Source organism: Eptesicus fuscus, chromosome 4, assembly GCF_027574615.1.
Source record: "Eptesicus fuscus isolate TK198812 chromosome 4, DD_ASM_mEF_20220401, whole genome shotgun sequence".
NCBI lineage: Eukaryota > Metazoa > Chordata > Mammalia > Chiroptera > Vespertilionidae > Eptesicus > Eptesicus fuscus.
In genome coordinates this window covers 38,308,782-38,322,891 of record NC_072476.1, presented here as the reverse complement: position 1 = coordinate 38,322,891, position 14,110 = coordinate 38,308,782, and the positions used below count along the sequence as shown (strand labels likewise).

General features: G+C 40.6%; 1 long non-coding RNA gene across 1 annotated transcript; it reads left to right on the top strand.

Moving 5' to 3' along the window:
- The first annotated feature begins 9,311 nt into the window (after positions 1-9,311).
- On the top strand, positions 9,312-11,030 carry LOC114231477 (uncharacterized). Its single transcript, XR_003617431.2, has 3 exons — positions 9,312-9,396; positions 10,081-10,277; positions 10,918-11,030. It is a non-coding gene; the product is annotated as an uncharacterized LOC114231477 (long non-coding RNA).
- Positions 11,031-14,110: the final 3,080 nt, after the last annotated feature.

Below are 14,110 nucleotides of genomic sequence, written 5' to 3'. Positions count from 1 at the left end.
GATAAAAACAATAAGGATGTGACCTAGAATATATCTTAATGATAATCTAAAAACTTCCATAAATTATTCAGAAGAAAGGTGCCTCTCTCTGTCTCTCTATCTCTCTCTCCCTCTCATCCTACTTTCCCTTTTCTTTTTGTAGAACACTTTGAGCTTTGTAAAGCTCTATGTCAACATTAAACATTAATTACAAGCTTATAAATGTCATTTCTGTTGAAGAAGTGACAGTATCCCCATGCTATATACTCAGGCTTGACAACAAAATGACTCCATGAGAAAAGCCAGGCCTCTGCAAAGAAAAGCAGCTTTTAGCACCAACTACCATCTCAACTTCCGTGAGGCTCAGGCAAGTGGCATAAAAAGAACAGATAAATAGAATTTGAAAAACCAAGTTTAGGAAATGTATTCTAGAAAGAGAAGCAGAGTGCATGGTGAAGCCTTCTAACTTAATCCCCATCAGAGATAAGCTGAGGAGTCCACTTCTTAGCCCCACACTCCCTCAGGCTCTGGCACCTAAACCCTCTGAGGCACCCATTCTGCTTACTCTGTGGGACTCCAGAACCAGTCAACCCAAGATGTGCCTCTGTGGTATGCAGATTGTTTTGAGCTAAAGGCAACAGGCTCAAGAGAAACTTCTGCCCCTTCCTTGAACTACCTAGAACTAGAGTCGAGGGCTTTACCCATAATATGAGGTTATTAGAGATAACCTCTTTTGACCTATCTATAGGGCAAGACAAACTTCTATTTACTAAAGGTCTGCTCTACTTATCATCCTGCAATGACCTTTTGAAGCTCCCAAGGCACCTTACCTCATCCCTAGCTCAGAATATCTTATATACCCATGTTTCCTTTCTAAGGAAAACTCTCCTGCGTGTGGGGTCTCTGACTCTCATGTATGTGGGGTTTCCATACATATATTGCCGGGAGCCAGTTCCAGCATGTCATAATTACAAAAGTTTCATCAAAAAGTTGATGAAGCTTGGGGGCTCAACAAGAGCTGAGCAACATATGTAATCATCTATTGGAACGGCTAAAAAGCATCTCCCCCAAACCTGAATAGGATAATAGTTTGCTGCCAGACAGCTCAGGGCATCTTAATCTACATGCTATTACCTCCTGTTGGCCAAACACCTGAACAGCTGTAGGCTATTTCCCAATCTGACAATGCTTCTGTAAACCCTACCCTTTGAAGTATATTATCTCCACCTTGCCTTAGGACAAATTGTGTTAATAAAAAGCAAGGGGTCCTGAGTCAAGGAAGAGTCTTTAGCTCATTTAGCTGAATCTCCTCTGACCCCCAATGCCTTTCAAAACTATCTTTCATCTTTGGACTCCTACTTGAATCTATGCACAGCCTTTCTCCAGATTGCTGAACCCTTCGTAATGCTGGGACAAGAACCCCAGCAATATATAAGTATTAAATTTGGTTATTTTCTCCTGCTACTCTGTCTCATGTCTACGCGATTATTAGACCTGTCAGAGGAAACTTAAGGGTAGAGGAAAGTTTGTTCCTCCCACACAACTCTTTACTTCCTGGCTGGCTCTACGCTTCTCAATGTACCTCTCACCCTCTTGACCATTTCAAGGGAAATAAAACAACCCTGCCAATAAAAGATCTCCCCATACCAACAAAGACATGAGAGAAAACTCAATTTATTTTATTTTATTTTTTTAACAAATTTTATTGATTTTTTACAGAGAGGAATGGAGAGGGATAGAGAGTTAGAAACATTGATGAGAGAGAAACCTCGATCAGCTGCCTCCTGCACACCCCCCATTGGGGATGTGCCCGCAACCAAGGCACATGCCCTTGACCGGAACCGAACCCGGGACCTTTCAGTCCACAGGTCGACGCTCTATCCACTGAGCCAAACAGGTTAGGGCGAGAACTCGATTTATTATTGAGCAGGCATTACAGATTGACACACATGAAAATGTAGACAGAGTAAGGGCAGAATGTCATATAAGTTTAAAAAGAAAAGTAGAAGTGAGAACAATTAAAATGTCCTTTCCTGAGATTACCTCCTCAGCAACTATGAGGAACTTCTAAATTAATCTTAGAGGCATGTGCTTACAGTTCTAAGTGTTAGAAGACGAAACCTAGCATTGCAAGATCACAAGTCTGAGCCTACATCAAAATAGGGCCTATTATGAGTTCAAGGAGGCACCCTAAGGAGGCGAGGGTGGGGAGAGGCAGCTGTCTCCTTCCTCTTCTGAAACACAAAGAGCTTGATCATTTCACCTTACAATTTGAAAGCTTACCTTACAACACAAAAGGGGAAATCCTGATTCATGTGTCAAAACCTTAGATGATTCACTGTTTGGGGCCTCTCCTGTCAAGTGCAATTTCAGGGCTTTGTCTGTAATATCAAACAAAACCTTGCCTTTGGGGCTGATAAGATGAGAACTGTCTTCATTCTTTCTCTGGATTTCACTGAGTGGGCAAAGAAATGAAGTTTATGTCAGGCTACCTCCGAGAGGGGATGACCTTCCTTCAAGGTCAAACTCCTGGCTCCTGAGAGCCCCACACAGCCCTGTTGGTTTGCATCATTCTGGGGTTTGGAAGGTGGGGCATTGGACAGGCCCAGGCTCAGCCACCGGAGGAAGTTTTCCACTCCCCACTCCTCCTCCATGCCCACTCCTCCTCACTCACCTGCCACCACCCAGACCCTCTCCACTCCTGCCATGGCTTCAATTCCCCTCCCTTCTTAAGGTAAAGCAGAGGTTTGGGGTTTTAAATGAAACAATCACAAGAACAGTCTCTAATAAAGTGACTGATTCTTAGAGAATGGGCTAATAACACAGTCCATTTAACCCTGGCATTCATATCCAGTGTTTCAAATCCCTGTTTTAGTAGGCAACACAGCTCTGCCGCCGAGCTCCGAGGCTGCCAGAGAAAGCAGCTCCCAAATATTAAAGGTTTATAATGAGGCTTCAAAACCACAGCCCCCACGCTCGGTCCACCACATCCTCACCGCCAACAAATGAAATATCCCTCTGCTCTGTTCTGTTGACCGCCGCCTTTTGAAAATCTGACTTTTCCCAATCCAATCTGGACAGCATTATTCCGTCGGATTCAGGACAGACCCCTGACGACTGGACTAGTGACAAGCAGATTACAAAGCCGGTTTATCCGGGCATTGTGTTTCTGCAGCTCTTTCTGCAGCCAAAGCCTCCGCGACAGCAGGGAGCACTAATTGCTCATTTGCGGCGGTGACCTTTTCAACTGGACGGCGCCTCGGATCTGGTTCCACGTTGATGTCTCTCTCCTTTAATTACAGTGTGCTGGCAGGGAGAGAAGCAGCCGGTGGTACTGAGGACAGTAGTATCTAGTGTCTGACCCGTCTCACTGTACTTCTCAAAGCAAGAACTGAGGAGCAGAGGTATCTGTTTTATTCACTTTGTTTTCACACTTGGGCCTGACAGGAATGTAAGCCAGTGGGATCAGAAGTGCACTGGGAAATAACATCCAGGCATTTGTCTGGGAGTCATTTGTTTTCCAAAGAAAACTGGACAAATTGCCATCAGGCAGCAAGTGGAAGAGGTTCTGGGAGATCTGTTTTGATTTTCAGTCCCCAGGCCTCACAGTTGCGGTTGAGGTCAGAATCTGTGGCTGCATCCCGTTTGATGGCATGTCAGCCAACAATCTCTGTTCATTTACTCTCTGTCTCTTGTGTATGCAAATCCACTACAATAGTCATCTGATGCAGACAAGACGGTACCTATAACGACAACAGAATTTTCTGGGAAGATTAGTGGATTGTTGGCTCTTATACAAAGGGCTTTGCAGGGCCAGAATGAGCTTGACAAAAGGAAAGAGAAAAATCTGAGTGAAACATTAGTTGGACTGATGTCAGAACCCTGTGGTTCTGTCTGCAGGTTGGGAAGAAAGGATGAAGGGAGACAGCAGCTATGCAATACAGGGAATGGACAGCAAAATGAGAAGTGTCACATGTATGATCTGTCTTGGTTCAGGTATTTCAGTTCACCGCTTTATTTAAAATGTACTATTCAAGCCCTGGCCAGTGTGGTTCAGTTGGTTGGGCAACATCCAGTGCACCAAGAGGCCACCAGTTTGAGTCCTGGTCAGGGCACATCCAGGGTTGTGGGCTCAATCCCCAGTAGGGGTTGTGCAGGAGGAAGCCAGTTGATGTCTCTCTCTCACATCAATGTTTCTCTCTCGCCATCTCTCTTTCTCTTTAAAAATCGATAAAAATATATTTTTAAATGTACTGATCAAGAGTATGGCACAGTAGAAAGGAGAGGAAACATTTATCTGTGCTCATCATCCAACCACATTCTAATGAAAAATTGACCAAACACTTATTCATGAAAAATGAAAATACACTAAGGGGAGAAATAGAAGAGGATTCTAAGGAAGGAAGGAAGCAATATCAGGAAGGATGAAAGATCAACAACAGGACAGCTGCATCTCAGCTACATTTCTCAATGACTGTATACATCAATTTTCTTTTTCTCTGTGTATTTCACCAACACTAAATGCTAAACCTGAGGCATCTAGTAAATAGTCCCAGCCCCTCTCCCACTGCCCAGGCTTCTTACCTATTCTTTTATCAATCCCACTGCCTCAAAAAATATTGGGGGGGAAAAAAACATTTATTCTAAGGTATGAATGTGTTGGACATTGTTTAAATTAAATTATATATGTACATATATCTTATGTTATATGAAATAATGTATGTATCATACATATATAGTAAGAGTCAGAAATGTATTAACATTGCTGAGGGGATTGCAATCAATTCTCTGTTCTTATCTTAAAGATCTGCCAAAATAAAACAATAGAAACATAAAGAGAAGTTTAACTTGAACAACTATAGTTTGAGGTTGATAAGCAATGATGGTACATAAGATTATCTACCCATCTGGCGCCATCACCACCTGAAGATGCTAACATGCCTGTGTCCGGGGAAGGAAGAAGGCGGAAGGTCTTTTCCCACGTTTGGACCCCAGATCGGGAGCCTGGCTCGGATCTCTCCAATGGCTCTTCCTATGTTTTAGTTTTTTTCTTTCTGAGAATAACATTTGGACTTCAGCTACCATGTTCATTCTAATATTAACTCCATGCAAAACTCCTTAGAAGTAAGTAAAAGGCATTACTTTTAAATTCCTATCTGGCCTTTCATGCTGATATCCACTAGCCAGAACTTGATGACAGAATGCAGTTCTTAAGAGACTTCGGGGAAGAAAAGAAAAGCAACTTTCCCTGTGGAATTCTCTGAATAAGCCAGTTCAATGCATCCTCACTGACAAATCGCTGGCTACCATGATACCCAGTAATGTGACGGTGCACTTATAAGAGCAATTGTAAAACTGTACATAATTTCCTCATGCATGTCACTGAAATGTGTTCTGAATTGCTCTACTAAACATTCATTCCATTGTCTTTACTTAAAGAGGCATAGTCTAAGGTCCATCCTCAGTCTAAAACCCCCCACTGACTTCAGAGGGAGATTGTCCTGACTACAGATGACAGGATACAATTCCTGTAGGCTGAGTGGCTGTCTGTCATTTTTATTACTTGGGGCTGAAAATGTTTCCAGCAGGAAAAACCCCAAGGGACCACATGGTGCCTAAATTTTCCATCTGTATTGCTATTTGGATTCTTGTCCATCTGACTCCACAAGGGACCAGAGTCACTCACCTGCTATTGACCACAGATGCATAATTTCTATGTCTTATATTACTGACCAAGGAATGCATTTTCCAGCTGTGAAAAGTATAAATGCGAAGGTTATATTCAGAGGTAGAAGAAACACAGGTAGAGATAGTGATCTTTACCAAGGCAAAACATATATTTGTACAACCAAAACTGAAGTGAGAAACAATTCACTGTGTGTTGAACTCAAAGATCTTTTCAGTATCAGTTTCAGTTATTGGTTGGGGGACGGTGAGATAGGAGAAGGGAGGTGAGAAAAGAGGAGTGAAATGGTGAACTACATTAATATCCTGGCTCTTCAAAATAACAAAATATTCACATTTAGATTTTTATTAAACCAAATGTTTAGCATATTCTTGAATATATTTCACATATAATAATTTTTGAGACGTTATCTTGATATTCTAACTACAATATTTCATAGAATCACAGGAAAAAACACACAAACAATTTCAGTAACTAGGAGTTTGGTTTCTTTTTGTAGTCTTCTCATGAGGAATTTGAAAATTAGAATAATAGAAATTCTTTTATCCCCAGTGAAATAAACGAGCAAAATGTAAAAGCCCATTTTAAGAGGGAATGGCTATCAAAAAGCCAACCAGCAGACAACCATAATATATTCTTTTAAAAAATTTTTTTTCCTAACATTGATTTGGTTCTTCATCTTTATGTACTAAAAAACCATGACCGAGAAACAAATGTCTTTCTATTGTTTACATTTGAGGTTTACAAAGAGAGCAATCAGCAGATTTTCTGTAAGATCCATCTATCTGTCACTGTGTATTTTATTGGATATGGCTGCAGCAGAATCAAAAAGAGGAAGAAGGAAAGAAGTGAAAGTGACAAAGATGGTTATAAAAATAGAAGAAAAATGTGAAATCTCTGGGGTGTCAGAGTGGTCCAACTACAGCTGTGAGCAATATTCCCTGTGTTTTTATAACATGGGAATATGCGCCCTTGCCACATGAGAAACAAATTATGAAGACCAAGCATGAAAGAACAGATTTGGATATTGTATTCAGATGAGAGTTATGATGAAGTTTATCAGACACATTTCATGTTATGCACAATCAGAACTATGCTACATAGCAATTAGGCAAGCACCACCAGCCTCCCTCCTCCCACACCCCACAAACCCAAAATTGTGTCAATCAGCTCTCCTTGTCCATAGACGAAAGTCAAAACTCAACTTGCCGTTTAATAACCCCCATATTCTGACTCCCACTTTCTTCTGTAATCTAATTCTCCTTGCTCTCTATCTGGCCCAACCAAAATAATTTCTGTACAAGCGATTTCCATGTTCTCTTCTGCCACAGTGCTCAAGCTGTTCTCCCTTTCTTTGATGTTATTCCAACATCCCACTTCCATCACCCTTCATTTTTCTAAGCCTCACCCTTCTTTCAAGATCTTCCTTACCACTAAGACATCATCATCCCCACTGCGACAACAGTAATTATATCTCAGATTTAGATATCGCCACAGAAAACTGGCATGAAAACACAAAATGTTATTGGCCAGGAACCAATAAAATATCTGTAGCCACTAACTTAGTAACTTCAAAGACATACAATTATTTTATCTGTTCTCTTTTTCTGTGGGTCAAGAATTCAGTTGAGTGGTTCTGAGTCAAGGTCTCTCATGTGGTGAATTTGAAACAGTACAGGGCTGAACTATCCAGTCTCTCCCTCTCTTTCTCTTTCTCTCTCTCCCTCCCTCCCTCTCCAGTCTCAGGGCTCCTCCATGTACTCTCTCTATCTGGGCTGATTTGGAAGTCCTCACAACAGGACCATTTACTTAGAGGCTGAATGCTTAAGCAAGTATTCTACCAAGCAAGGCAGAATTTAAATAGCCTCGCATGACCTAGCCTCAGAATTCATAAAGAATCACTTCTACCATATTCCATTTATCTAAACAGTCATTAAAGCCACCTGATGCCAAGAGGAAGCAACATAGATCTTAACTTGTATTGAAAAATAATGTCAAAATCACATTATAAAATCATGTGAGATGTGAAATGTTTTGGGGGTCATCTTTAAAATATACAACACACTATAAAAGTAGATTAAATTATTTTTGAAGGGAAAAGAAGAAATGTCTGGATCCTGCCATTTCTCTACCAAATAATACAGTTTTTGACAGCTATTCAGCTATGTATTTTTACATATTTTTAAAAATCCGGGATGCTTTCAAAAACTCATATTTTTAATAATTTATGCTTGCATACTGCAAATTATTCTTTCTAAACACACTAAAACAGTGGTCAGCAAACTCATTAGTCAACAGAGGGGCAAACCGCGGCTCGTGAGTCACATGTGGCTCGCGAGCCGCAGTTTGCCGACCACTGCACTAAAATATTTTAGTCATGAACAGAATAGGATGAGTCCAATTCTACACTTTACTATTATGTATCATATAAATACAATTCAAGAAAATACAGGAACTGAACAGACACTCAAGGGTTGGATGGAATGTGTGTATGTTTACTTGGGAGGCAGGGAGCCAGAAGAGAAAAATTTGCCACAAAGATCTGGGATGTTGTAACACAACCAGAAAAAGATCAAACATAGATGCATCCTTTTTCAGTAAATACTAGGCCAAGCGTCAGTGAAAGCACGGTCCTAGACCCTACCATTTTCATCACTATCTAGTTTGCCATCAGCAGATAAGTCTGACCAAAAACATAATGTTCACTGGCAGTATATTTCAGAGTTTAAACCTAGTCTTGAATCTGATAATGGTGCTTCGGGAGTGTAATCCTTCATAACCCTATTGAAGCTATTACTTATGTAGTCAGATCCAGGCTGGGTGCTGCCATAAAAAAAAGCGTAGTCCACAAGTCAAAGGTATTTTTGAAATAACTCACATTAGAAAGTTGGACTTCTCTAACACCATGAAGAGGATAGGCACCCCACAGGTGAATTTCTAAATAAATCTGGTTCCCCGTCTCAATCATTTTATTTATACCCTACAACACTTCCAGAGTCCCCTCCTCCAAACTAAAAATTCTCTGACTTGAAATGAATCTATATTATCATCCTCTCCCACCTTCTTTCCTTCAAATCTATTATCATAACACTCTGGTAATGCATAACCCTTCCCCATCAGACTCTCTTCAACATGATCACAACAAGAAATGTTAATATTTCTTTCCCAAAGCATTCTTGCATGGATGGTTAAGTGTGGTGAGCAGTCTTCATGTCACCATGGTATTTTCCATTATCATGAAAGAATCCATAATTCAAGTCCTTATTAGGTATCAAGGGCCAGAGGGGGACTTCTCAGATGCTAATATGTATACAAATCACCTAGGAATCTCCTTATGTTCTGACCAGTGGGTGTGGGCTGAGCCCAAGACTCTGCGTTCCCAACCAGCTGCTGGGTGATGCTGCTGCTACTGCTCTGGGAACCGCACCCGGGCCGATTGTTAAGTTCACGTTTTCAGTTATTTAGGTTTTGAATTGCTTGTTTTGAACTCTGTCCAGTATTCTAAAGATTTTGGAATGTATGAGGTAAACAAAGACAAGAAGGAAAATGCAGTGACCTCAGTCAGCAAAACCAATGGCTGTGGTGGCAATGGGAGTGACAAGGTGTCGAGCAGCAGATGAAACATCCTTCCCTGAGGTTCCAAACCCCCTTTCCACTACCTGCTCCTCCTTCCCGAGTCTTGAACTTCACACCCCAGAGGGGCCTCTCCGTGTGTTGTTATCCCTTTAAAGGTGAATCCCTCTCAATGACTGAGCATAGTTGGAAGCAGCACAGTGAGAACAGAATCGGAGCAGACGCTAAGGGGTTGGACAGAATGTGTGCGTGTTTACTTGGGAGGTGGGGAGCCAGGAGAGAACAGGGTGCTGAAAGGACTGTCAAGAAGGAAGGGCAAAGCACCCACAGCCAAACCTGAAAGACGCCCAAGACAAACTTCCTTGATTTCCTAATTTGGCTCAGGCTGGCCCTGGTCCATTTCCTTCTTTGATAATTAACTATAGCTGGGTGAATATAAGCCATGCATTTAAATCTCAGTGAGCTGCTTAGGTGTGTTTAGAGTTTAGCTATAATCCCAGATTAGGTTATTTCCTTTGTGAAACTGTACGTGAACCCTGGGGTAGGAGAGCCTTTATCAGATTGCCACTAAGGACACAGGTGGAGGGAGACTTTTGTTTTCAAAAACAAACAAGGACTACTGCATTTTCAAATTAAACAATGCCCCCCCCCCCCCGCCCCACCCCGCCCCGTCTAACCATCTAACGTGACTCAACAGAAACCCAGGGGTTCACAACCAACCTCTAAAGCAGTTGCGGTTTCTCCATTTCTTTGTCTGAGCCTCACAAAAACTCTATGTTCCTGAGCCACTAGAGATGTAAACAAAATAGAGCTACTTATCACATTTCTCCCATCCACACTAGCCCTTCTGTGGGAGGGGTTGATGGGTTTCAGCAGAACCTCTGTGGGCCCCAGAGGACTGCATCCTGGCTGGATTTGCCCTGTGCATGTGCTGTAAAAGCACTTGGACCCGATGACCCGGCCTTGCCAGTAACAGACCCTCCCCACACCATGGGCATCTAGACCCAGAACCTCCGCCGCCTCCACCTGCTCTCATGAGGTTAGTGAAACAAGAACATTTTCTAATGAAACCCTGATCTAATAAGTCGTGGCCCAGAGCCCGCAATCAAATCAGGGAACCAGTTTATAAACATTAAAACATTCATCCTTTCCAAATAGGCCTGATGAGAAGAGGCTAATTGCAGTAATGACCTACAGTGTAGACGCTGCCCTGCATTAATGTCTCTAGTGTGGAGGGACCCATGGCTCAGAACTCTGTGACTGTGCTGTGCACGTGTCTGATGGCTAAAGTGCTTTTCACTAAACAGCTAAAAGGTAAAAAAATAAATAAAAATAATTCCCCTTTCAGGTAGTACTATAATTTAACTACTTTTCAAACACTAAGCCACTTTCAAAAATCCTTTTTAATAATTCCCACTCCCAAGTTTATTTTAATTTTTAACTAAGCACACTAGTGAAATGAAATAGTTTAATTTTTATTCATCAGAGGGCATATATCTATGTAATATTTTTTATGCTGGCTACCATATGCACTTGGACTATAAGATTTCCTTTTGATAACTTTAAAATGTATATAATAGAGATAAAAATTAATTTGTAACAGGAATGAAAATTACCAGAGCATGAAGAGTCACCATATTTCCCACTTCTCCCCCCCCCCCCTCTTTTCTACCTCCTAGCCCACAACCAGACGCTGGATTTTAAAGATGAATTGTTGCATCCTGGATCAGTTCCTGGACCTTTGTTTATTTGGGAAAGCAAACAAAGATAATGAATAAAATGAAAAGAAAATGAAAAACACTTCTTCCCTATTTTGGTAAGATGGACCCCATCCCCAACTCGATAGATAGCTAATAGTCCTGATTTGTTTATCCAAGATAAAACACACATACACAAGCTCTTCCATGATGTTTCAGTCACGGGGACAAGACCCAGTTTTGTTTTCTTCATAGCAATGGTTAGTATCACAGATTTTTGTTTGTTTACTAGAAAAAGTAATTCCCTGAAATCAAGGACTTTGGTATCTGTACACCTCTGTGTCCCAGCACCTAGAACAGCATCTGGCCCTAAGTAAACACGCAATCAACATTCCTAGTGCAGTGCTTTTCTACCGGCTCAGACTCCCTCGGATCCTGCTACCCAGCAGCCTCCTCTCAGCAGAGTAGCTTCCTCGGCTGGCCCAGAGCCCAGTGCCAAGACCCTGCAGTGGTGACTCACAAAGAAACTGATCATTGCTGACCCCAATGGTCCAGAAAGTGAGAGAAAGTCTGGCAATTTTTTATATATGTGCCTCTCTAAAAATGTGGAGTTAAGTGCCACAAAGCCTTATTACAAGGCTAAATAAATACATTAGTTTATGAAGCATTTTTGTCAATTTCATCAAAATATGAAAGGAATTACATAAAATTATTAAAGCATATCCGGAAATCATTTTTATTTAAAGTAAAATTTAAGGTTTTGTAATATGAGAGGATTTTTTTCTGATTATATGTCTAAAGAAACTTTAATTTCAAATGAAACACCCTACTCTTTTTCAATATTTTTATTATTAAATGTATCTAACATACTTAAAAGTACAGAGAATAACTTAAAAACTTACATAGCCTCCACTTAGATTTAACAAATATTAATACTTTTCCCAAACTTTTGAATCTAAAAATAAAGTTGAATGTCTTCATAATTGAAATTAATAAAAAAACTTGGGTCACCAAAAATAACCATACAAATATTACTATCACACAAAGGTTGGAAGAATTTCTGTCAAATAATTTTAAATATTACTAAAGTTGATACAGGTACCTCGGAAATAAAACAAATATAGGCAAATTCCCTTCATTACCAATAGCTGAATCTTTTGGTTGTTGTTAATAACATTATAATGTTACTGAGGTTAATATGTAGCTAGAAATCATATATCCAGGAGGTGGTGCTGAGGTATACCTATCTCTTTCTAGTGAGTTTTGAAATAAAAGTAAATTATGTCTTCTTTCCCCCAATAGCCATTCTCCCCATTCCTCTTATTTGTGTGCTTTAGTATGTGGGTATGTAGGTACAATAGGTGGTAAAACTGGGCTTTCCTAGTTGGGGGAGATATTGAACTGAAGATAGAGAATTTTTAAAAAGAAGAGAGAGAACGTTGAAGACCATTCAAATTATAATTTTTGGTACTGGGAACAGAAAACACCTGCTGTACAAGATCCTCTTTTCTATACAACGTGTCAGAAGCAGAGCTGAATTAAGGGCAGACCAGGCAGGCATCGTTCTCTAGGAGGTACTAAGAGAGACAGGGAAATGTCACAAGATAGAGAAACTTGTATTTACCACATTGCTTCTTATGGAGAAAGAAGTAATGTGTTAGGACAAAACACTTGGGTTGGGGCTGAGACCCCAGGAGGCATTATTTGAGCCTGACTTCCCAGATGAGTGGGCCAGGCAGCTGCAGGTGCAGTTGAGTGGAGGATTAAAGTCTGGTAGAGCTGACTAGCTTGAGACATGAAAGGAGGTACTGAGGGACCCCCCATACCCACCCTCCAACCTTTCTCCCACACAGAGTTCCGACTCTTTTCAAAATAAATATACAAATCTTTAAAGATTTTTATTTTAAAACAACCAAATTATTAACCTGCCAGTATACCTATAGTTTCTGTCTTAATCCATTCAGGCTGCTGTAACAGAATACATAGACTGGACGGCAAATAAATTTATTTCTCCCTGTTCTTGGAGCCTAGGAGGTCTAAGATCAAGGCACTACCATTGTTGCATTTGGTGAAGGCCCTCTTCTTGGTTCATAGACAGCACTTTCTCTTCAGCCCTCACAAGGTGGAAAGACCTAGGGATCTCTCTGGAGCCTCTTTGATAAGGGCACTAATCCTGTTTATGAGAGCTCCACCCTCATGACCTAAGCACCTCCAAAGGGTGCACCTTCTAATACTATCACATAGGGCATTAGAATTTCAAAATTAATTTTGGAGGGACACAAACATTCAGACCATAGCAGTCTCCATCTGGGTCTGGTCAGAGATGGATGTATTCCTCTGCCACCCACTCAAGGAAACAACTAAGTCCTTTAGAGAGCTTTGCTCATATGGTACTCGTTGTAATGGGATGTTCACCTCACAGTTTCCGAAGATAAAAGGTGTAATTATTTTTTTTAATATGTGAACTGGCAAACAAGAAAATGCTTTTAATTTAGCTGTTTCCTTCTCTACATCTTCATCTCTTATTCTCAGCATGAAATTCATAGCATGGTTGGTCTCAACTGTCCTGGGCATGAATGGTGGCCAAAAGGTCCCAGGAGCTGGAGGGGCTTGTCCCTGCCTTTATATACTTTCCCCACTAGGAAAAAAAGAAAGTGCACTCAATTAGCTTTGAGGGTACATTTTGAAAAAAAAAAATTTCATTATCTCATGGTCAAAAAAATGACCAGCAGCTCCAAATAAAGAAATTACTAAAGGAGATTTCAGTCTGAGAAACTATCACCTGTGAGGATTGTCTGTTGTCTTTATGCAATTCTATGATTATATCAAAGCACTTTCCTCTCACTATTTGCAAATGACCACTGTGGAGTTGACCCAAACCAAACACAGTGGGAAAGGCAGGGAATTTCAGATCAGCTGTTTCTGACAATTTCCTCATTTGTGAATTGGAAGCAATGATAGAAAATAGAATTATGTTGAAGGTTGAATAAGAAAATATGATAGCTCATTTTTGTAAACTATAAATTATTCTTGCAAACTATATTGTTGGACATGAGTTGACCCATGTTGGGTGAGAGCTGCAAGCTTTCCTATTTTATATAAGATTATTAATTATGAAAGAAGGTGCTTTGTTAAGTCCTGTTTCACTATAAGTATCTGATTAGGCTGGCTGTTT